Source organism: Cavia porcellus, unplaced genomic scaffold (genome assembly GCF_034190915.1).
Source record: "Cavia porcellus strain 051 isolate PalLab524CR breed Dunkin Hartley unplaced genomic scaffold, mCavPor4.1 scaffold_28, whole genome shotgun sequence".
Lineage (NCBI taxonomy): Eukaryota > Metazoa > Chordata > Mammalia > Rodentia > Caviidae > Cavia > Cavia porcellus.
In genome coordinates, this window is record NW_026947511.1 from 45,206,331 (window position 1) to 45,231,112 (window position 24,782).

Consider the following 24,782-nt stretch of genomic DNA (forward strand, 5'->3'; position numbering starts at 1 on the left):
GTAGTTACCCTGCTCTGGTAAGATACGCTCATGTGCCACTGCTAGAACCAGAGGACACAGATTCTCCACAGAACGGTGGGCACATGTACAAAATACAGTAGGCCCAATATGCATGCCAGATTTATCAGTGTTCTCTATGAAGTATCATTAACATCCTCACTACACACAGGAAAACTAGAGCCAAACATGAGGTATACCAGGAAGAATTGACTACAGGTAAATAAGCATTAGGAAAATAAAAAGGCATTAATCAAAAGGATGGAAGAGGTGGTGGAGAAAAAGGGAAAGGAAGGACCAGATCAAGAGATGTGGGAGACAACCCCAGTCTCTCCCTTTGAATCCGAAACAATTACTGTGACTTTGAATATCTGGAGACTCATTTCCTTATACTGATATGTAAAAAGGTGGCTAGGGTATTTCCTTCTCTTCAGTTAACTCTGAGCATGGCAAACAGGCTAGCCCAGGTGCTCATGTGCAGCCATCACAGAGTGAGAGACAACTCCGGTGACTTCCTTTGGATCCAAAACAATTAGTGTGACTTTGATTACTTGGGGACTCATTTCCTTATACTGATATGTGAAAGGCTGGCTAGGAAATATCCTCCTCTCTTCAACTGGCTCTAAGCATTGCAAATAAGGCTAGCCGAGGTGGTAATATGCAAAGTCTGGCCATCAGACAAGCCCCCTGTTTCCTAGCATGACGCTCTCCTACATTACAGGATTGAGCTGGCAAGACGCAGAGCAATTAGCTCAAGGAATGTCAATGCATGGTGCTCTCCACATTAAAGGATTCAGCTGGCAGAGCAGACTCCAGGGATGTCAACTGGGAAGGAGCCTCAAGATAAGAGGCTATGACTTCCCAGGACACAAGAGTTTGCATATCAAAAACCGAAGCAACAGCCTCCCAAAACGATTCCCCTGCTACCTTAATCAGGTTGTGTAAATTGACCCTTCTGCATATCTTTATCTCTGCAGATTACAAAGATGCCTTCCTTGCACCTGGCCAGCCAGCTCAAGTTACTCAGCTATCTCAGACATCCTATCACTCATCTCTGAGCAACCCCTCCCTTTTCTTGACAAGATAATAAATGCTGGGAGAGGCCTAGGATCGTGGCCTTTGTCCACATGTCCTCACGGGAAATGGATTTGGGTCCCCTTGGCTGCCCTTAACTTGGAATATATCTCAGTGTCTTTATGTCTTGCTGTGGGTTGCGTTGGTGGTGGTAGATTGGAATTGACCAGCTGGAATTCCAATAACGTCTCAATGGGATTACAAATATAACCTTTTGGATTGAGAGGAAAATTAGAAAGAGGATTACAATACTTGGATGACTGAACTCGATTTTTGGGTTTACAATAAAGAGACAAATCATTCAGGTGTGGTGGTGCATGTCTGTAATCCCAGAACTCAGGAGGCTGAGACAGGAGAATTACTGTGACTTTAAGGCCAGCCTAGACTGCATAGTGAAACTGTTTCAAAAAGACAAAAACAAAACAAAGTAAATCTGAATTCTAACTTGAGAGTTGGTTTTTTATTTTATTTTGGTTCTATTTGGTTTTTTGTTTTGGTTGTTTTATTTATTTTTTTGCCTCTTTAAAACTGGTACAACTATTGTAAATTAAGAGGTAGCACACGGTTCGTCGTCCTACTGGAAATGTGCCAGCCGATGGAGGAAATCACAAGATCAGCTCAAATTCTGCAGGGCCTCTTTTGGTCACCCTAAAATACATATCTATTCAATAACTGACTGGGAACCGAGTCAGGTTCTGTTTTATGCATGTAAAGGTCCCAAAGGTAAAGGAGTGTGCTTTCACACTTCAGGGCACTTTCAGCTTACTCACAAAATAAAGCATATGTGTCAGTAAGTGGGACACCCCAAGAGAGAGGCAGGCGGGCTTCAGAGGAGCAGAGAGACTGAAGAAGCCGCTGTTCGAGCTCCATCCGCAGAGTGAGTAGAGGGCCAGCTCGAGGATGGTGGTGGGAGTGTGGCCCAGTCTGTGCCACCAGCATGAGCAAACTGTGTGTCAAACAACAGTTCAGCAGATTGAGTTTCAGAGATCTAATTGGCTTTTATTAGCAATTTGCGAGGTGGGCAGCTTCCAGGCTACAAAAGAGAAAGGAACTCCCATGAGCAAAACAGAATGGGTGAGTTTTATTGGCAGGAAGAAGTGGGGAAAAAACCTGAGGAAAGCAGGAACCATGAATGAATAGTGGATTGGTCTTTTCACAGTTAGTTTCTTTATGGGGATTAAACAAAATATGGTTAGCTTAATGGGATTTGGCTAGCATCTCCCGATTTCTTCGAAGGAAGGTCGTATCTTCCAAGTAAACAGTTTGGTTTGGGTTTGGTGATGTGGAAGTTTAGTGTGGGAAACACTCAGCTTCCCTGTTTGATGCAAAATTGGGCGATGAGAGAGAGAGGGCTGGAAAGCTGAAATGAAGTCAAAGCACGGAGACTGTCAGGTAGGGAAATAAACCAGGACTGGCAGTACAGCAAACAGCAAAGTTATTGAATAGTTCATATTTTAAGATTCAGGGAGATTGCCAGGTATGATGGGGCACACCTGTAATTCCAGCACTTGGGAGGCTGAGGCAGAAGGATCATTGCAGATTATTGAGACCAGCCTGGGCTACAAAATGAGTTCAAGGCCAGCCTGAACTGCATAGTGAGACCTTGTCTTAAAAAAGCCAAAAAAAAGAAAGAAAGAAAGAAAAAAAGAAAGAAAGATTTGGGAAGACAAGAAAATATGGTACAGTATCCATCCAGTATGGCTTACCTTGTCCTCTTTGGATTTGAATCTAGCTGACCTTCTTACCATCTACTCCATGGAACACTAAACTGCAAGGGCAAATTAGGTGTAACAACATAAATCATTTGATCTGACCTAATGTCTTATTTCAACCTTTAATTAGCATTTCTATTAAATCCTAAGTTCCTAACTGTAAATGAAGCCAGGAAATCATAAAGTGTAACTTGCTCTCATATTTTAGCAGAAGAACCAATCCTACAAACAGCCATATTCTTGGTATAATTTTATTAATAGGAAGAAAAAAATACACAAGCATAATAGCACCTACCAAGCCAGAGCCTGCATGTTAACAAGATTCCTGTGCATATGAAAGTTGAAACAAGTGGATTAGAAGATATTTGAAATTCCATTATGAAAATACCTTAAGGTCCTTGAATTATTTGGGAAAAGGGTAACATTGAATTGGTATTACCCTTGATTATTTAGGAATATATAATATAACCAAATGCATGTTTCCATTTATTTGAGAATGCAACCTGCAGGTGGCGAGGAGCTCTGTCCTAGTCACTTTTTCTCTAGGACAAAATACCTGACACCCATGACTTAAAAGGTCCTGACTCACAGTTTGAGAGGTCTCAGTCCATGCATGGGTCAAAGGGAGAATGACCAGGGGGGAAGGGTCTGGTGGAGAAAAGCAGCTCACATCATGGTGGCCAGGAAATAGAGAAGGAGGAGCCAGAGAGGGAGGTATCCTCCTGTAGGCCATGCCTGAGGCACCCACCTCCAACTAGCTCCCTCCCCTGCACAGTAAATCAACTGTATCGCCCCCATAATTCAACACTTCCCAGAAGTCCTGCCTTGAAATACAGGGGGCTTTGGGGGTATTCTAGATCTGAACCCTAACACACATCAACTATAATGGGCATGTAGGACCTTTTAGGAGTTACAGAACTGTCCTATAAATTGTGGTGATGGTAGAAAAACACAGGTATGTACACATGTCAAAACCGATCAGGCTATACAATAGTTCTCATTTACCTCGCATAACTTTCCCACTAATAAATTGCAATTTTTAGATTAAAAGAATAAAGAAAATGAGTATGTAATTACAAGCTAATAAGGAAAAAATGAATCACAAAAATAAACAAGCTAAAAAACCCTCCACCAAACAAAAAGAAGACCAGGGGGAAAATATAAGAGTATAGCAAAGGTAGAAAATTATAAAGTAACAGCAGATTTGAATTCAGTTTTTAATCATCTAATTTTCTTTTTTTTTTTTTTTTTTTTTTTGTCTTTTTCATTTTATCGGTACCAGGGATCGAACTCACGACCACCTGCTTGCAAGGCAGGTGCTTATGCCGCTGGGCTAAATCCCCAGCCCCAATCATCTAATTTTCTACACTATAGGAAAAAGTAATACACTGAGTAGGATATTTGTGGATAAATTCCAGCACTATGCCCTTGAACCTTCCAGAATTACAAGCCAAAATCAACTTCTTTGTAACTGCCCTCAGGTATCTCATTTTAGCAGTAAAAAATGGACTAATAAAAATCCCAGCACATACAGAATCACACAAGCTAGCAGGAGAAACGGATTGCTTTCCTTTCTCAAACATTTCTTTAATGGGAGGTGAAGAATTTGTTCCTAACATTAAACCATTCTTACATCCTTGGAATTAGCCTGGCTTCCTCATGATTTCTTCGTTTTTGCTATACACCACTAACTTGGTTTGCTAATATTTTAAGATTTTTGCTCGTAGACTATCAGATGAGACTGCCATAATTTGTTTGAGAAATTGAGTTTCATCGACCTCACAGAACAAGTTGGAAATATTTCCTTTGACTGTAAGGTCTCTTTTCTGGAAGAGGTTGTATAAAGTTGGAATTAAGTCTTTCCTTCAGTTAACCCTTTCTACCAGAGAGTTGGTAGAGTTCACTGGCTCAGTCCATTTCTGCTACTACAACAACACAGCAGAACCTGGAGATTTATAAAGAACAGCGAAGTGCTTTCCCACGGTTCTGGAGGCCAAGGAAGCCCACACCAAGGCTCCAGCAGGTTTGGTGTCTGGCAAAGGTATCATCTCTATTCCCAAAGTGACACTTTGTTTCTTCAAATATCCCTCTTAAATCCTCACTAATCCTCTGCTTCTATACTTTTGCTATCTCAAAAATGTTATGTGAATCAGACATTACATAATATTTTGGGATTGGTTTTTTTCCCCTCAGCATAATTCTCCAAAGATTAATCTGGATTTTTGGCTTTATCAATAACTTATTCACCACTATTTTTTTGTGTGTGTTTGTTTTTTTTTTTTTTAATTGATACCAGGGATCGAACTCACGACCGCCTGCTTGCAAACAGGTGCTTATGCTGCTAAGCTAAATCCCCAGCCCTTTATTCACCACTGTTGCTAAGTAAGAATCCATGATATGAATGTATCACTGTTTAAGGGTTCACCCCCTTGAAGTCACCTGAACTATTTCCAATTTGAGGTATTTATGGATAGAGATGCTGTGAATTTTTTTTTAATCAGTACCGGGGATCGAACTCATGACCACCTGCTTGCAAGGCAGGTGCTTATGCTGCTGAACTAAATCCCCAGCTCCGATGCTGTGAATATTTGTGTGTAGGTTTATTGTGCAAATATAAATCTGCATTTCTCTGGGATTCATGCCAGGTGTGCAATTTTTGAATTGCATATTTGCAGGTTGTTGTTGAGACGGGCTCTGGTGATGCAGTGTAGCTGGCCTTGAACTCACAGCGAGCTTCTTACCTCAGCCTCCCAAGTGCTGGGATTGCAGGCATGCACCCCACATCCAGCTGGTTTTGTTTTCAAAGAAACTCTCCATCTGTTTTCCAGGATGGCTACACTAATTTGCATTCCCATCAGTAATATATGAATAATCTAGTTTCTCTGCATCCTTGCAAGCATTTTATAGTGTTGAAATTTTTTAATTTTAGCTGCTATAAGAGGAGATATTGATACTTCTTATTGTGGTTTTGGTTTGCACTTCCCTAATGGCTAATGAAATTACTCATCTTTATAACTACTTGTTTGTCATCTATAATGACTCCTCAGTACAATATCTGTTAATTTATTTACTCATTTGCTAACTTGATTGGAGTTTTTACTGTTCAGTTTTGACATTTACATATTATACAGACTAAGGCTTTTGTTGCATGAATGATTTATATTTGTCTGCTTGGGTTTTTGTTGTTGTTGTTGTTGTTTGGTTTTGTTTTTTGTTTTTTTGGTTCTGGGAGTCGAATTCAGGGCCTCACGATTGCCAGGCAGGTGCTACACCACTGAGCTACATGCCCTGCCCTGGGTACGTAGTTCACAAATACATTCTTCAGCCTGTAGCCAATCTCTTTATCTCTGTAACATGGTTTTGGCAAAGCAAAGGTTGTTTTATTTTCATTGCAATTTATCAGACTTCTTTTTAAGAATCAATTTTTTGGTATTAGGTTTAAGAAATCATTGTTTATTGCTAGAGCTCAGTTACATTTTCTCTACTATAGATCTCTATTATATTTTCTAAAAGTTTTTCAGCTTTATCTTTACATTTAAAGATGTGATCTAGTTTGAGATCATTTTTATATAAAGTTGGAGATTTACATCAAGACTGTTTTGTTTTGGTTCGGATTTTTGCCTGTGAATATATAGCACCCTTTGTTGGAAAGGTTTTCTTTCCTCTTGGCACCTTTGTGAAAACTCAGTCGGACATTTTCGTTTAAGTGTACTTCTGGGTTCTCCATCCTATTCCATTGATCTGTATGTCTGTCCCTCTGCTAATGCCGCGGGGATTAGTGTAGTTCTATAAAAGTCTTAGAATTGGATACACTAGTTCTCTCACTTTATCCTTTTTTTTCAAAATGATGTTGGCTATTTTAGTATTTTTGCATTTTCATTTAACATTTAGAATAATTTTGTCTATTCTACATAAAAACCTTCTGGAATTTTAGTAGAAGTTGCATAAAACCAGTGTATCAATTTGAGAAGAACTGACAGCTTTAGAAATATGCTTTTGGTGGCACACGCCTGTAATCCCAGCACTCGGGAGGCTGAGGCAGGAGGATCATGGCGAGTTCAAGACTAGCCTGGGCTACAAAGTGAGCTCAAGGCCAGCCTGAAATGCACAGCGAGACCCTGTCTCAACAAAAAAAGAAAAAAAAAAAGAAAAAAAAAAAAAAGAAAGAAAGAAGAAAAGAAAAATATGGTTTTAAATTTCTGACAATCTAGAGAGTTTTTTCTTCTATCTTTGTTATTAACAACCTAATTTAATTCCATTGTAGCCAGACAGTGTGATCAGCATTGTGGCAGTTCTTTGAAATGTGCGAGGCTTGCTTTATTACAATTGTAAACTTTATAATGTTTCTAACGTGCTTGAGAACGCATTTTCTCTTAATTTTTAGGTTTGGCATTCAATTGTGTTCCATTGTGTGACCAACAATTAATTGTATTCTTGAATACATCTATTTTTTATTTTTTATTTCTATTTCAATTTTTAAATTGTTTTTTCTTTTCATGGTACTGGGGAACTTTTGTGGTACTTTTGTTGAAGTTTTTGTTGAACATAGGGCTTTTGCATTGAGCTAAATTCTCAGTCTTTCTGTGGTTGTTTCGTTTTGTTCTTGTTTGGTTTGGTTTTATTTGGTACTGGGGGTTGAACTCACAACCCTGTGCTTGCTAGGCAGGCGCTTATGCTGCTGAGCTAAACCCCTGGCTCTCTTTTGTGTGTTTTGAGATAGGGTTACACTAAATTGCCTAGGCTGGCCTCAAATCTGGAATCCTGCTGTCTCAGCCTCCCAGAATGCTGAGATTACAGGTGTGTGCTACCACACCCAGTTTAAGCCTCTGTATTTTTGCTGATTTTTTGTGTATTATAACTTCCTGATTTATTTTTCAATTATGTAATGAACTATTTCCTCCTTAATAGTGTTTTTGCTTTAAAATTAATTTTTCTCTGATATTACTGTCTGTTTTCTGTTGTTGGTTTTAGTCTAAAAAAGTCTTTTCTATCTTGATTTTCAACCTCTCTGTGGCACTGTTTTAGATAAGACTGTTGTGATGCCTTTTTTTTTTTTTTTTTTTTTTTATCAGTACTGGGGATCGAACTCATGACCACGCACTTGCAAGGCAGGCGCTTATTCCACTGAGCTAAGTCCCCAGCCCTAGGTAAGACTGTTGTAAACAATATATATTGGATTTATTTTATTTTACATTTAATTTAAGTATTTCTATCTTAAGAGACTTTTTTTTGGTACTGAAGATTGAACTTATGACTGCATGCTTACAAGGCAGGTGCTTGTGCTGCTGAGCTACATTATCAGACCCCTTTTTTCATCTTGCTTTGTGTATCTTTTTCTCTGTTTTTCTGCAGCCCCTGCAACACACACATATATTCCTTGCCTCATTTTGGATATTTTCAAATTGTTTCTCCCTTCTCCCATGGATCCAGTCTGTACTGGTTTAGAAATTACACAATTCTAATCTTATTCTCTCTCTTTTTTTTTTTTTGTCTTTCTGAGACAGGGTCTCCCTATGCAATTCGGGCTGGCCTTGAGCTCACTTTGTAGCCCAGGCTGGTCTCGAATTTGTGAAGATCCTCCTGCCTCAGCCTCTGGAGTGCTGGAATTACAGGCATGGGCCACCTCGCCTGGCTTCTAATTTTATTCTTTTGCGATTACCATTGATGTTTTACTTAGTAAAGTCTTCAGCTAATCAGTACTGTGACACTTCTGACCATTATAAAGAACACAGAGCTCTTTGCTCCAACTACCCAAACTTCTGATTACATGCTATAATTTGCCAGGCAGGTGCTTATGCCACTGAGCTAACTAAATCCCTGGCCCTTAGACCTGTCTTTTTGCATTTAACATTCCTAAGTGATAGGATTGCGTGGTTCAAAAGCCAGCAGTTAGGGGCCAGGGTTTTAGCTCAGCAGCATAAGCACCTGCCTGCCAAGTAAAAGGTTGTGAGTTCAATCCCTGGTACAAAAAACAAAACAAAACAAAAGAAAAAAAAAAACAATGTACCCCACCACTTCCATTTCAGAGCAAAAACCAGCAGTTAAAATGGTACCAAAAAAAAGTCTTCATCTCAGATTTATACCTCATGTGCTGAGTTCTTTCTCCTAGCAGGTCTCTGTCACTGTTCTTAGTCTGCTATGTATTCCTTCAGGATTTTATTAGGCACAAGCAAATATAAACAAACAGACCATTAGTACTCCAGATTGCCCTTTAATGAAGAAGTTAAAGATGGGAATTAACTGTTTGGCATCTTGCCTTTTTTCACTTGGAATATTTTCAAGTTCTTTTCTTATTAATAGTTATTCATACGTACCTAGCACCCGGTTCCACCCAGACTCTTTGGCAGAATGTGCCACCAGACTTTGGATTTTGCCCGGCTGATATGTAAGAAGGTGATATGTCCATGCAGCTTTAACTGGAATTCCTATTATTATAAGAGACCTTTTGCACCCTTTTATATGCTTACTCTTGATTCCCCTTTCCTGGGGATCTGGCAAGGGTCTGCACGTGTTCCCCAGAGCTTGCAGGTCTGCAGCCTTTGCCTGGCAAGGCAGCTCGGCTGGAGAGAAAACCCTTGATTCATACTTCCCCGTCTGTCAAGTATTGGCCCACACCCTGCTGAGGCTGCATATTGCTGGGAAGAAATCGGAAGAAGTCTTAACTTGTTTTGCTTTTATTTTTGCAGGGAGTGTTACCTGCCTGCCCAGTCAAATCCTTATCTTTAATAGTCCAATAGTCCAGCTGGGGGTGGTGACACATACTTGTAATCCCAGCACTCGGGAGGCTGAGGCAGGAGGATCTCTGTGAGTTCGAGACCAGCCTGGGCTACAAAGTGAGCTCACAGCCAGCCTGAACTGCATAGCAAGACCCTGTCTCAAAAAGAAAAAAAAAAAAAGCCCATTAGTCCTGCTAGGATAAGTCTAAAACAATTTGTCCTAGCACAAGGTAGGACGTTGATTTGAAAAGACTTCAGTCTTATTTTAGGAAAGATGTAACACTTTATGTCTTAGACTAGATCTTGATTGAAATCAAAAAGCCTTGGTTTGATTGTCTTCAGGGAAATGATCACTTGTGGGTTTGATTCTCCTTTGTTCTTCTTTCTTTCTAATTCTGCATGTCTGGTATGGCACACATTCATCGCCATTCAAGTGAGTTAAAATTAGATAAAGTTCTGTTCCACATTTCACAGGTCCAATGGCCACACGTGGCCAAAGGCTACCACGTTGGACACCACACAGTGAAGATCCCACCGGACAGGGCTGTGCATTTGACCTTCGTTGTTCTCACTTCTTTGGTTTTTGTCACTTCTATGTTCTATGTCCCTTTTGGTCAGAAGGTTCATTTCCTCCCTGTCTGGCTCTGTCTCCTTTACTATTTCTTCTCACGTTGGTACTGGTAATGGAACCCGTGGCCTCACGTACGCCAGGGAAATACTGCACCACTGAGCTACTTGGCCCACGTGCTTTCTTTCATCATACTATCTTCATAATCATGATGGGCAGCTCCTGTTCCCTTTAATGCAATGATCTGGATCTTCTGGCCGAGTCATTTGGAAGAAGTGCCTTCTAAGATCGTGCCTAGTGGGCATTTTCTGACAGCTTTTTTTTTTTTTTTTTTGAGACAGGGTCTCGCTATGCAGCTCAGGCTGGCCTTGAGCTCACTCTGAAGCCCAAGATGGTCTCAAGAATCTGCAACGATTCTCCTGCCTCAGCCTCCCGAGTGCTGGAATCACAGGTGTGTTGCCACCACGCCCAGCTTTTTCAGAAAGGTTTCGTTTTTATTGTACTTCTACCCACACAGTTTCGAACAAGATGCTTTCTGCCTGGTAGTTTCCAGTTTCTCTGTTCTGTGGCATGAAAAGGATGTAAATGGCTCACTTTAGGGTGAGCCTTATACCTGCAGGAAATGCAATTCAGCTGATTTTATCCAAAATCTGCCACCTCTTGCCCCCTTTTGTCATCTATGTCATCTGTGGTATCTGCCCCACTTGACATCCAGGCAGGGCTTCTGTGATGCCCTTGGCATCAGTTCTTTGTTTTCGGGTTTTTTTTTTTTTTTTTTTTGTCTTTTTGAGACAGGGTCTCGCTATGCAGTTCAGGCTGCCCAAAGCTCACTATATAGCCCAGGCTGGCTGTGAATTATGGTGATCCTCCTGCCTCAGCCTCCCAAGTGTTGAGATTACAGAGGTGTGCCACCATGCCCAGCCTCAGACCTTTTAATGGTTCATTTTTCCTCTACCTGCAATGTACCCTGTAGAATTTCTTCAGCGAAGCTCTGTTAGTTTTTTATCTGAAAACATTTTTAATTCATTATATTTCATGAAAAATAACTCTCTGGTGTACAATTTTAAATTGATGTTATTTTTTCAGCACATTGAGCATTATGTCAATATTCTAGAATTTACTGTTACTATTGGGGAGTCTGTTATTGGTCAATTTATTGTTCTCTGTCATTATCGATCTACCATTCTTCAACTACTTTTTTTTTTTTTAGATCTTTGGGACAGGGCTGGGGATTTAGCTCAGCAGCTCAGCGGCATAAGCACCTGTCTTGCAAGCAGATGGTCGTGAGTTCGATCCCTGGTACCGATAAAAAAAAAATAGACTTTTGGAACAGGCTCTCACTGGGTAGTCCAGGCTAGTCTTTTTTTTTTTTTTTTTTTTTTTTTGTCTTTTTCATTTTTATCGGTATCGGGATTGAACTCACAACTGCCTGCTTGCAAGGCAAGTACTGATGCCCCTGAGCTAAATCCCCAGCCCCTCCAGGCTAGTCTTGAACTCCTATGTAGTCTAGGCTGGCCTTGAACTCCCACCTCTACCTTGAGAATGTTGTGAATACAGGCGTGCACCACCATGCCCAGCTACCTTTTCAGCTACTTTTTTTTTTTTTTTTTCTTTTCTGGAGACAGGGTCTTCCTATGCTGTTCAGGCTGTCCTTGAACTCACTATGTAACCCAGGCTGACTCTGAACTCAAGTGATCCTCCTGACTCAGCCTCCCAAGTGCTGGGATTTCAGATATGCACCACCACACCCCACCATTTTCTTTGGCTATTTTTAAACCCTTTTAATCTTTGGTGTCCTGAGTTTTACTTCATTATGCTTAGATGTAATTCTCTTTTTATTTATCTTGATTGCTGTACATTTTGCATACTGAATCAAGGATTCATACTTTTAACATGTTGTGGGGTTTTTCTGTTTTATTTTTTTGGTACCAGGGATCAAATTCATGACTTTGTGCTTGCCAGCAAGCGCTGTACCATTGAGCTGTATTCCTCATATTTTTAACTGGTCTGGAAAATGGTAATTGCTTTTGCAAACACTGCTTCCCTCTGTGATTGATTCATTGATTGAGTGATTATGTTGTAACGCTGGGGGTTGAACCTAGGGCTTCACACATGCCAGGCCTGCAGTGAATCACTGAGCTACACCCCAGCTCCTCTCCCTTTATTCTCTTATCCTGTGACTGATTAGACACTGGATTCTCTTTTATATCTCTTAAACTTGCTTTTGAGTTTTTCAATTTCTTTTTCTTTTCTTTTTTTATCCTTTTGAGACAGGGTCTCACTTTGTAGCCCAGGCTGGTCTCAAATTTGCAATGATCTTCCTGCCTCAGCCTTCCAAGTGCTGGGATTACAGGTGTGCCCCACCGCACCCGGCTAGTCTTTCAATTTCTTATCTCTCTTTGTTCTATTTTGGGTCTGGTTACTAATTGCAAGATTTCACTTTTTATTTCTTCAAATGTTGTATATGAAAGGGTTTTGGCCCAGACAGGACATTGTAGCCAGGAAAGCCTCAACCGGGAGCAGGAAGCCCATATCTCCCCCACCCCTAGGAATTTACCTGTGATGCCATCTTCCCGCCCCTGGAAATTTACATATGGCGCCAAACCTAGGACCAATGGGCGACCTGTGCATCCCTAATGCCCTCCTTAGGTTCCACCCCAAACCGAGACCATTCCCCCATGGCACGTGTCTGCCAGAGAGATGGCGGGACGCCAGTGGTGGGGGTGCCAGTCATCTCTCTCCGTGTACTCAGAATAAAGGCCGGTTTTTATACTTCTCATCTTTTAGAAATATTTTTCATCTTTTGGAAATAACCCTAGCAGTATATACTTAAATATATTCTATTTTTATATAGATTCCAAACACAAAGCAGCATGCAGTATAACATTTTGTACAATGCAAAGGTAGAGGGTCAAAAATCAGATTCGCTGGGCTGGGGATTTAACTCAGTGGCATTAGTGCCTGCCTTGAAAGGGTGTGGTCGTGAGTTTGATCCCCGGATTAGAAAAAAAAGCCAATAAAATCAGATTCGCTGTTTCTGGGTGAGAGGTGGAGGAGAAACTGACCTTAAGTGCATTCTGGGATTTTGAAGGTGAAGTGGGTCATTGATAGCTCATTGTGATACTGATTACATGGCTTTACAATGTCAAATGTACTGAGCCAGGGCCCGGGGTACAGCTCAGGGACACAGAGCCTGCCTAGTAAGTGCAAGGTCCTGAGTTCGATTCCTGGTACAAAAAAAAGTAATGAACCAAATGCCTAAAATGGGTGCATTGTATTCTACTCAATTATCTCTCAGTAAACCATAATTTTTTAGAAAGAAAGAAATTGTGCAGCTAATTCAGTTAATCACACGTCAAATGTAAGTGATGGAATTGGGGGAGAGAAAGGAAACAAATTCATGAAAATGTATAAACTTCATCGTGGAGCAAAGAAATACCTAAGTAGAAGTGACAGTTCCTTTTGGCGGCCCGTCCCACTCCCGGCTCCCCCAGATGCCACAGTCCCCACTACCTGCAGTGTGAGTCGGGCTTCCTGGCTAAACGCACCTTCATGAGAATTACCCAGGCCCTGTGGAATTCTGTCCCTGCGGGGACCCGTAGCCTTCCACTCCCTTTTCCCATCGGCTGCCATGGCACAAGACCCTCTGCAAACGCCAGAACTGACTTCTGTGCAGACCTCTGAATGGTCTCCTTCTTTCCCCTCAAAGGACACAGTTACTCAGGACAGTCATCTCCCATGGTCCAGCTCAGCACAGCCCAAGTCACAGCGAGGAGAAGCAACAATTTGGTTTTATGGGGGTTTTGGGGAGGGGGTGGGTTTGGTACTGGGGATCGAACTCATGACCTCACGGCTTGCCAGGCAGGTGCTTATGCCACTGAGCTAAATCCCCAGCATGTGTTTTTTTGTTTTTTTGTTTTTTGGGAGTACCCGGGATCAAAGTTACAAACTTGCACTTGCCAAGCAGATGTTTGTTTGTGTTTTAAGACAGGGTTTTGAGCCGGGCATGCTGGCTCATGCCTATAATCCCAGCACTCAAGAGGCTGAGGTGGGAGGATCGTTGGGAGTTCGAGACCAGCCTGGGCTACAAAGTGAGCTCAAGGCCAGCCTGAACTGCATAGGGAGACCCCGTCTCAAAAAAGACCAAAAAAAAAAAAAAAAAAAAAAAAAAAAAGACAGGGTTTTGCTCTGCAGTTTCTGGCCAGCCTTGAACTCACTTTGTGCTGGGATTACAGGCATGCGCCGCCACGCCTGCTAATTTGGTGAGTAAGCCATTGGTCTTCATCACGAGAAGTGTTCTCCCGCTTCCACACCTACATATTCTAATTATAGAAAAATCAATAGGCACACACACTCTGGCGGTGACTCAGAACACAGGGCATGTTCTGCATACCAGCATGGCGCTGTCCCCGTTGTCCCACATCTGGCTCTGCCGTCGTGCAGCCTGCTGGGCTGAGGCCAGCTGCCAGGCCAGGCTGTGGGGAGGATGAGTAAACGGGAGCACGCGACTCCCGGTGTCACCAGCAATGGATGGAGCCTGACTTGTCTCTCTGCCACAGTAAGATGTGACTCACAGAGGCCAGCTTTGCTATCTGCATTTGTGTTAAGAGCGAGGAAGGGTACAGCAGTGCTCAAGATGAAAAGAATCCCTTGTCTGTGTGGCCGCAGCTTTACTCCATAACACTGGGGTCTCTGCTGGCTGGGGTCCCCGCTGAAGCCTGCCACAGACTCCATATCACAGTCACTACTGCTACTCTTTTGGGGACCACCATAGGACATGCTGGTCATCAAGCCAAGTGAAAGCTTCTTGCATGTCTCACAAATGTGACCTGGATGGGTGGTGCCCACCTCTATCATCCCAGGGGCTCAGTCCTGATGCTTTTGGCTACAAGAAAAACCCAACCCAGTGGGAAATCCAGAGGTAGAGAGTCAGAGCTATACTATGATCAGGTGGTCAGTACTGTCATCAAAGAGTTCTGTCTCTGTTTTTCATCCCTGTATTTGGTGCCTTGACTTCAGACTGGCTGCCTCAAGATCACAAATAGCGATGGTTATTGTGTGAGTTGTGTCTGGGGTCTGGGCATACTAAAACCCAAAGAAAGAGGAAAGATTCCTGCTCCCACCTGCTTCCTGTGTGAGTTCCTTTGATATAGGGGAATGAAACTCCTGTCCTACCATCTGTCCAGTACAAATTCGTGTGCTCTAAAATCAAAGAATGAATTTTAGGAACAACAGAGGTTAAGAACAGAATATATTTACTGAGAGAAAGAAAGCTTCTGTCTGAGACACAGACAGAAGGGGTCCTGAGTGAGTTGCCAAAGATTCTATATTTTCTTGGGATTTTTAGAGTAAAATCATGAAGCAAGGCGAATCTAAAATTGGGGAAAACTGGGAACTCACAAGCCAGATGGGCATGAGGTGGGACGGAGCTGTGGTCAACCAATACATTTAATTGTTTAGGTAAAATTGACCAAATCAGGGACAAATGGGGAAGCAATCCCGTAGCAAAGGAGCATTCTTTTTTTTTTTTGTCTTTTTCGTTTTTATCGGTACCAGGGATCGAACTCACGACTGCCTGCTTGCAAGGCAGGCACTTATGCCGCTGAGCTAAACCCCCAGCCCCTAAAGGAGCATTCTTTATGGATCAGTGCCTCTTCCTGTAGGAGGTCAGGTTGGTGACTCCTGGCTTCTCAAGGTGATCCGTACCTAACCCCTAAGGATTATACTTAGGGTGTGGCTGCATTTGTTTTGCCTTCTGTTTTGAGATCTGGCCCACAGCAAGAGGTGTGTGTCCCCTGCAAGGTCATCAGATATCTGGTCATCTGTGCAGCTTTCTTCGAAGGCCTAGCCCTGTCTGACTGCCTGTAATATTTCTAACTAGCTCAGCTGCCTGTAACTTTGTTTTTCTTTTTGTTGATGTTTTGAAGAATTGAGGACACATGTCCTAGAAGCCTCCAGAATCCCCTCATTATCTTGTTAGACCTGATGTCATGCCAAGTCCTAAAGCAACAACTGCTGTGATTGGCCTAGAGCCTAAGCATTTGGGATGGGATAGAGAAAATCCTGCATCTCTGCAGACTCAAACTGAACATCTCCAAGGCCTCATATTCCCTTGGCTTCTGAAGGTAAATGCTGTTCTCGGGTCCCTGCCACAGTAGAAGTTCCCAGTCCCGTCAAATTTATTCATTCCTTCTCATTTCTGTGCTCCGGCAACCTTGGTAGCCTCTGAAGCAGAGCCATTCAAGAGCTTTTCAAAGATAGCAGCTCTCACCAGTGATGTGCTGTGCTTTTGATGAAGGGCAGATAACTGTGCTGGCCACGGGAGGGGTTATGTAGGATCAATCTTTCCAATGTGTTTGTCTTCCCAAGTCTTGAAACCTCTTCTGCATTAAGTCAAGAAACTTCTGGACTTTGCGTGGTCCGTTGTTAAGTGGAATCCAGGGTGGGGCTGGGTTAACCAGCAGAGCAAACTGTGAGATCCACTCCCAGCTGTTAGCTCAGTGAATCCAGATCTGCAAAGACACCCACATCAATACACCTCCTTCTGAGCTGAAATCGCATGGCTTCTCATTTGGTGGGCAGACACAGACTCGAGTTCTGCTGTGGATTAGCAAAGCGTCTGTGCTTGTTTTTGTGAGTAAGCCTTCTCTTTGATTTGACTCAAACTGTTACCTCCCAGAACATGCGGGGATCTGCCTGTAGTTACATAGGGTTGGATTTCTTTTGTGGGGAAGGGGGTAGATGGGTTTGCAAGCAGGGGAGAGACCTCTTCATCGGGGTTGAGGGGGCGAAGCTGCTTCCCTGGGAACTGAGGCTACACACAGGAGGATGATGGAATCACCACTCCCTTCCGCCCAGGGTCTGGCACAGGGAATGCAGAAGAGCCCTCTGAGAAGAATGGAAAGCAAACACCGAAAAAACACTGAGGTGAAGCCTGGGAGGGGCTGGGCAGCTGGTGTGGTTCTGCAAAGCACAGACCCCTCATTGTACCCAAAGGAATCCAGGCCTCCTGTTTACACCTGAGCTTTTGATGTTTTTTCCCTCCCTACCTGCCTTTTTATTTCTTTTGGGATTTGGGATCGATCCCAGGGGTTCTCTGTCACTGAGCTATATCCTTAGCCCATTTTTTTGTTTGTTTGTTTTTAAAACAGGGTGTCACTATGCAATTCAGGTTGGACTTGAACTCACTCCATAGCCCAGGCTGCCCTTGAACTCATGGCCATCCGCCTGTCTCAGCTTGCTTAGTGCTGCAATTATAGGCATGCACCACTATGCCTAGTTTATTTTTTTATGTTGAGAAAGCATTTCACTAAAATGCCCAGGCTGGCCTCAAATTTGCAATACTCCTGCCTCAGCCTCCTAAGTAGCTGGGAGTACAGGCATGTGTCACCGCTGGAAGCGGGTAGTGTCTTTTCTATTTTTACAATATGAGAAAAAAAATCAAAGATCACCAGACTATGAGAGACACCTATAGCATGGAATGGTGAGATCATATGGCAGACTTATGTTTAATTTTTAATGAAAGTGCCCAAACTATTTCCCAAATTAATTGTACTGTCTTACATTCCCACCAACAGTGCATGCTAATTTTTTTTATCTTGACCAATATTAAGTACAGTCATTTAAAAAGAACTTTATTGCAATATAAATTATGTACCTGAAAGTCACCCATTTAAAGCATTTATTTTGGCCAGGTGTACACCTGTAATTCCAGCACTCAGGAGGCTGAGGCAGGAGGATCATAGCAAATTCAAGACTAGCCTGGGCTACAAAGTGAGCTCAAGGCCAGCCTAAACTATATGGCGAGACCCTGTCTCAGAAAGACAAAAAATAAATAAAATGTGCATTTCTATAAACTTGGAATATTTATAGAGTTGTGCAATCACTATGACTAGCTAATTTTATTTTACTTTTTTTGTATTGGGAATCAAACTCAGTACCTTGTGCTTGCCAGACAGGTGCTTATGCCAACTGAGCTATGTCCCCGACCTGATTAGCTAATTCTAGAACATCGTCACCCCCTGAAAAGAACCCTTGCACCCCCTATCATCCTCTCCTGAAGCCCCTCTTACCAGCCCTAACCTCTAATGATGCCCGCGCTGATCCACCTTCTGCCCATTCTGGACATGGTACAGATTAAAATTCCGGGGTACAGGCTCTTGTGTGACTGGCTTGTGTGTGTGTGTGTGTGTGTGTGTGTGGTACTGGGAAATGAACCCAGGATCTTCGCACTGAGCCTGTTAAAAATTTTTACAGTTTTTTTTAAATTTTGAGAGAGGTTCTTGCTAAGTTTTCCAGGCTGGACTCAAACTTGTGGTCCTCCTACTTCATCCTCCTTGAGTTGGGGTTTCAAACCTGCCTCACAGTCAGCGACATAATGTTTTCACAGTTTGTCCCTATTATTTCATGTGTTAATTCTTCATTTTTCTTCTTAAAAAGTTCAAACTGTATATTGGGTATGCCTGTAACCTCAGCACTCGGGAGGCTGAGGCAGGAGGATTGCCATGAATTGGAGGCCAATCTGAGCCATGTAGTGAGTCAAGGCCAGCCTGAACTACATAAAGAGATCCTATCTCAAAACAAAACAAAACAAAAGTTCTAGAATAGAGGCTAGGATGGATAGAGGAGGTGGAGAGAAGTAGGGTACCAGCTATGGCTATATAATAAGCTGTAGCATCCTGCATCAGGGCTGCTGGCCTGGGTTCACAATAACCTATTATATATTTCATGAATAACTGGGGGGGGGGTTCTGGATGCAATAATGCCAAAGAGATGGAAATGTTAACCACGCTGATTTTATCAGTATTCCTACACATCCATCAAATGACCACACTGTACCCCATAAATATGAGCAATAAAATAATAATAAAAAATTTAAGCCAGACATGGTGGAGCACACTTGTTCTCCCAGCACTCAGGAGGCTGAGGCAGGAGGATCACCATGAGTTCATGGCCATCATGGGCTAAATAGTGAGCTCAAGGCCAGCTTGGAATACATAGAGAGACCCTGTCTCAAAAACAAAATAAGACTTCCAGGAGAACATGGCAGATAGATAGCAGCAGTTTCGGAGGCTCTCTGAGAAACCACACTTAAAATCCAGGAATGGTGCTGGGCGAGAAATCCTAAGCAAGGGGAGATATACTTTGCCAATCCAGGAACGAACTAAACTAAGAGAAACCAACTGGAAATGCAATCCCGGTGATATAACAGGAACAGATAAGGTCTCAACGCAGAAGCTGGACCCCACGCCACTGGAGGCTACGATTTGAATTTCCTGCAGCTGCTGCTGTGTCCCAATTGGCACAGCAAGGAGAGAGGCGCAAAAGCTCTGAGAGCAGGAAGTGGTGAATGGAGTTGAGAGCGGGACTGGCCGGGAGCCCTGCATCGACCTGCGGTGAGTGAGCAGATTGGGGACTCTTCCATAAGAGGCTTCAGCAAAGGACATACTGGGACCAGGCAGACTAGACAGAACAGGATGCTGCAGTGACTTCAGTAACATATCCCCCTCTCAAGTGGGATTAGTGGGGCGTGCCTGGCCTGAGTCATGCCGCTGACTAAGACCCAGTAGGCTAGCCCAAACCAGGTCCCAGTGCCTGGAGGTACACCCTAGCAGTGAAGCCTTTGGTAGGCTGACCTGGAGGGGCAGGCCCAGCATAGGCTGCCCAGGTGTGTGTCTTCCTAGTACACTGCAGTGGGCGGGAACACCTAGCCGGCGCAATTCAAACAAACTGTAACCGACAAAAAAAGAAATTGGGCCTCCTATATATGCTTGGATAAAAGGAACAAAAAATATGAGAAGAGGGAGCAACAAGAAAGGGTCCTTGGCCCCCAATCCTGAGAAACATGCAATAGCAGACACGGCACCAATAGACATAAAGCGCTATCTCCAGAGCCTCATAGACGAGTTCAGGAATGAAGTTTTTAACAACCTGAAGCAAGATATAAGTAGAATAGTTAGAGAAATGCTAAGCACCGCCCAAGAAAAAACAGATGGTGGAATGGAAGAACAGAAAAAAAGGGGAGAATTGTTTGATGGAGAAAATAGAGAAAACATAGAATACGTGAAGCAGGTTCAAAGAGATTACCAGGAAACTAAAAACTCTATTGAAAACTAGCATAACAGCTTGAAAGAAACTAAGGATAGATTATCTGAACTGGAGGGCAGATTTGTAATATGGGAGCATGAAATGAAAAACTTCTTAAAAATAAAAAAAAAACAAACAGCAACAATACAAAGGTTAGAAGATGATAAGAGGATCTATAACTTAAGAATTAAAAACATAAAAGAAGAAGTAGGGACACAAACAAATGGACTACAAAAGCTATTCACAGAAATAATCCAAGAGAATTTCCCTAATTTAGCAAATGGTAAAGATACTCAGATGTATGAAGCATACAGGACCCCAGCCACCTACAACCCAAACAGAGCTACACCCACGCATATAATAATCAAAATTCCAGAAATCCAATATAAAAACAGAATACTAAAAGCCATCAGAGACAAGAAACAGATCACTTACAAGGAAACACCCATCAGAATTACAGCAGATTTCTCGGCACAAACCATCAAATCACGAAGAGCATGGGGGGAAATATTTCAAGCTTTGAAATATAATAACCTCCAACCAAGATTAATATATCCTGCACAACTGTCCCTAGAAATTGATGGAAAAACAAGGTGCTTCCAGGATAAAGAGGAACTAGGGGAATATGCAACCACCAATTCAACTCTACAGAGAATACTGCAGGATATTCTAAAAAAGGAAAATACCAAGATTCCAGAAATAGTGGCAGAGAGGCCACAATGAATGGAGCAGAAAGCGAAATGAAGAAGACAAACTGACAACAAATGACAGAAAAAGAGCTCAACAGAAATGAGGCAGACAAGACTGGATGGTAGGAACAGCTATTTTGGAGAAAACAAGACGTCATAATAGCTAGTGCTGATTTAGTATCATCTTGTTTTGAAGTCCCATCAAACATGTATTCTTCTGTCTCCATCAGTCTTAAAAGGTTGTATCTTAATGGATTTTATTATATATGATAATATAAGTAAAAACTTTTATAGACAAGGAAATTATACAGAAACCATTGTTCATTTTCTGTTAATTGGTTCTAAATACCCTGTAATAATGTCATTCTCTTGAATGGTTTTATAGAGTCTTGATATGTTTGGTGCTACAGTATTCGAAGTTATACTCCAAGATTTCAAGGAAAGAGACACTATGGTAACTATTTTTATGTCAGGATATCTTGTGGTGAAACACTATTGGCTTAAATAGTTATGTTTTGACCTGCGCTGTTCTGTTGTTATGCCCTCTTTTATCTCAATCCCCCCCCTTTTTAAATTATTTACGTTTCTCTTTTTATCTTTTTAATTAAGGGAAAAATAAATTTAAAAATAGCAGGATAAAAAAAACAAAACAAAAATGTGAAACTCTGAAATAAGTATAGATTCACAGGAAGTGGTAAAGATGCTGCACCCTTGCCGCGGTTTGCCCAGCAGTGACGCCACACACCATCACCACAGGGCATGAGGGATCCGGCCTTGGTGTGCTGCTTATCACAGTGCAGAGCTGTAAAACTCCTACCCCGCACCTCCAGTCTCACAGGGTAACATCTCCAGGTCTCTAACTCCCGCCACTCACCCGTCCCCCAGCTCCACAATCTCAGCGTTTCAATTCTGCACTTCAGCTGAGGGCACACGGCGTGGGACCCCCGGGGCTGCCCCTGTGAATTTCCCCCAGAATGGAAGTACGAACATAGGCACTGGGCAGAGAGACTGAAACCTCCAGAGATGCTTACAGCAGAACTGGGTGGGAAACCACAAGCCCGGGGCCACCATGATGGCCACAGGCCTGGCACGGCAGCAGCCCTGGTGTGAGAGACAGCGAGGGAAGACTGGGGGTGCTGGGAGGACCCAAGAAAAAGAGAACCCAAGTGAGCGTGAGAATAAGGACTCGGAGGTGAACCAGGCCAGTCCGAGGACAGCTGCAGAACCCTGCACAGTTCTGCTTGCTCAGTAGCTGGGAAGTATGTGACCCCAGGGGCTGGAATGCAGGGGAGGCTCTTGGGAGCGGCCTGCTGGACCCTTGACAGTGAGGGGAAACAGGAATGGAATCAAAAGTGGGTGTGTGAGGGGCTGGGGATTTAGCTCAGTGGCATAAGCGCCTGCCTTGCAAGCAGGCAGTCGTGAGTTCGATCCCTGGTACCGAAAAAGACCAAAAAAAAAAAAAAAAAAAAAATGGGTGTGTGTGAGAGTGTGTGCAAGGGTAATCTCAGCTACTGGGGAGGCTGAGGCGGGAGGATGGCAAATTTAAGCCTAGTCTAGGCTATTCAGTGAGACTTCATCTCAAAATTGGAAAATTTTAGTCAGTTATGGTAGTGCATGCTTGTAATCTCAGCACTTGAGAGATAGGCAGGAGGACTGCAACAAATTTGAGACAGTCTGAGTTACACAGTAAGTTCAAGGCATAGTGAGACTCTATGTCCAAAGCAAAAAAAAAAAAAAAAATTATATAGCTCAGGTTGGCCTTGAATTTACTATGTAACCTAGGCTGGATTCAAACTTGCAGTGATCCCTCCCTCAGTCTCCCGAGTGCAGGATTATAGGCATGCACCATCTCACCTGGCAAAGAACAAACAAACATACAAAAAAAAAAAAAAAAAAAAAAAGGAAAGGACAGAAAAATCATTTTAAAAAAAATTCAACTAAAGGCTGGGGATATAAACCGAGTGTGGTAGCTCACCCCTGGAATTCCAGCACTCGGGAGGCTGAAGCAGAAGGATCACTATCTCAAAAGACTCATTAATTAATCAATTAAAACATGTTAGGCAGAAATTCATATGAATGATTCAGTGGCTCGTTGTCCTTGTAAGCAGCACACTTCAATCAGAACCCAGTCATTATTTACAAAAAAATCAGTCTTCTAGCAAGTCCAGCAAATAAATTTCTCACTAATATTATTTACATATGAAGTGAGAGTATAATTATTTGAACCATTAGGAGCTCAAATACTCAGTGACAGACGGAAAAGGCAAATGAGAAAGAACCAGTTAAAATTTGCTTTCTGCTAGGAGAGATGTTCCCTCAAGGGAACGTTTTGGCTACTAAAGTATCTTTGCTAAGGCCCAAGGAAAGTCAGTAGAGAAGCTGAGATAAGTGAAATCCTGTGCCTTCTGTGTATATTTAGCACAAAGAAGGCAGGAGTTGCAGAGTTTGGAAACTGTTCCCTGCTTTATCTCCCAAGGCTGGCTCTGCTCAGGAAGCCAGTGACTGCTACGTTCACATCATTTGCCTTGTGTTTTAGACAGAGTCGTATTTCACTGTGCAGCCCAGGCTGGCCTCAAGCTTGCAGCAATCCTCCCGCCTCGGCCTCCTGATCTCCACTCCATGTTATCTGCAGAGATCACTGTCCAAGGGCCGGAACAAAGGCTCTGGAAAATTAGGAAAGAGCTCGTCCTGTACTGACTCAGGAAGATGATTGCCCAGGAGAGAAGAGAGTTGAGGAGTGAGAGATTCAGTGATGTGGCTGCTAAAATGTGGAAAATGAATGAAATTAAAGGATCATACTATGCAGAAAGGTGGAGAAGCCACACACTTCAAGTCAGGTGAGTTTAGCACATGGAAAGAAACCCAGGTGACCTGGCTCTGGGTGAAGTTTTAGCTATAACGCTAAAAGCACAATCATAGAAGAAAAGACAGATACGCTAGACTTCATTTATAATTAGAGCTTTCTGCTCTGTGCGAGGCACTACTAAATCATGGAAAGAAAACTTGCAGGCTGGGAGATTATTTGCAAAACATATATTTGATAAAGGACATGTACCCCAAACCCACAAAGGACCTCTAACATTCAACAGTAAGAAAATACAGAACCCAATCAGAGAAAGGGCAAGAGGTCTTAACAGACACCTCCCTGGTGCAGATCCAGAGGCAGCCAGGAAGCAGCTGAACAGATACAGAGCACAGTGGCCGTCACAAAATTGGAAATTACAGCAAGGTAGCGCGCCACAGCTATGACCGGCCAAAACAGCAAATACCAAGAGTAACAAAAGGTGCTGTGGATGCGGGTAACAGGCTGGCTCTCTCTCTCTCTCTCTCTCTCTCTCTCTCTCTCTCTCTCTCTCTCTCTCATTGCTGGTGGGAATGCAAAGTGCAACAGTCACTGAGGAAGATGATTGGGCAGCTTCTTGAGGAGTTGAACAAAAGCTTACCACAATCCAGCAGTTTTACTCCTAGGAGCTTAAAGCAGTTGCCTTAAAAATTTATGCCCCTCAAAACCTGCACACAAATGTTTATAGCAGCTTGTTCATAACGGCCCCCAAATGGCTGCAGCTGAGCCGTTCTCTGGGAGGCGAGGGGATGAACAAACGGGCACATCAGTGTCGTGGAATGTTACTCTGTGCTGGCAGAAGGGCGCTGTCAAGCTCCGAAAAGCCTGGTGGAACTTTGAATGCATGTAGCTAAGTGGGGGAGACTATAGGAAGGCCGCAGCCTGCAGGCTCCAACTGTGTGACAGTGTGGCAGAGGCAAAACCAGAGAGGCGGCAGAAGGATCAGTGATTGCCGGAGACGCAAAGAGAAAGCACAGTGAATGGGCAGAGCCCAGGAGCCTGAGGATGATGAAATGATTCTGTATTATCCCGTAATGATGCACACGTGACATTTTGCATTCGTCAAAACCCTTGGAACTTGTAGTGGATTGGGAAGTA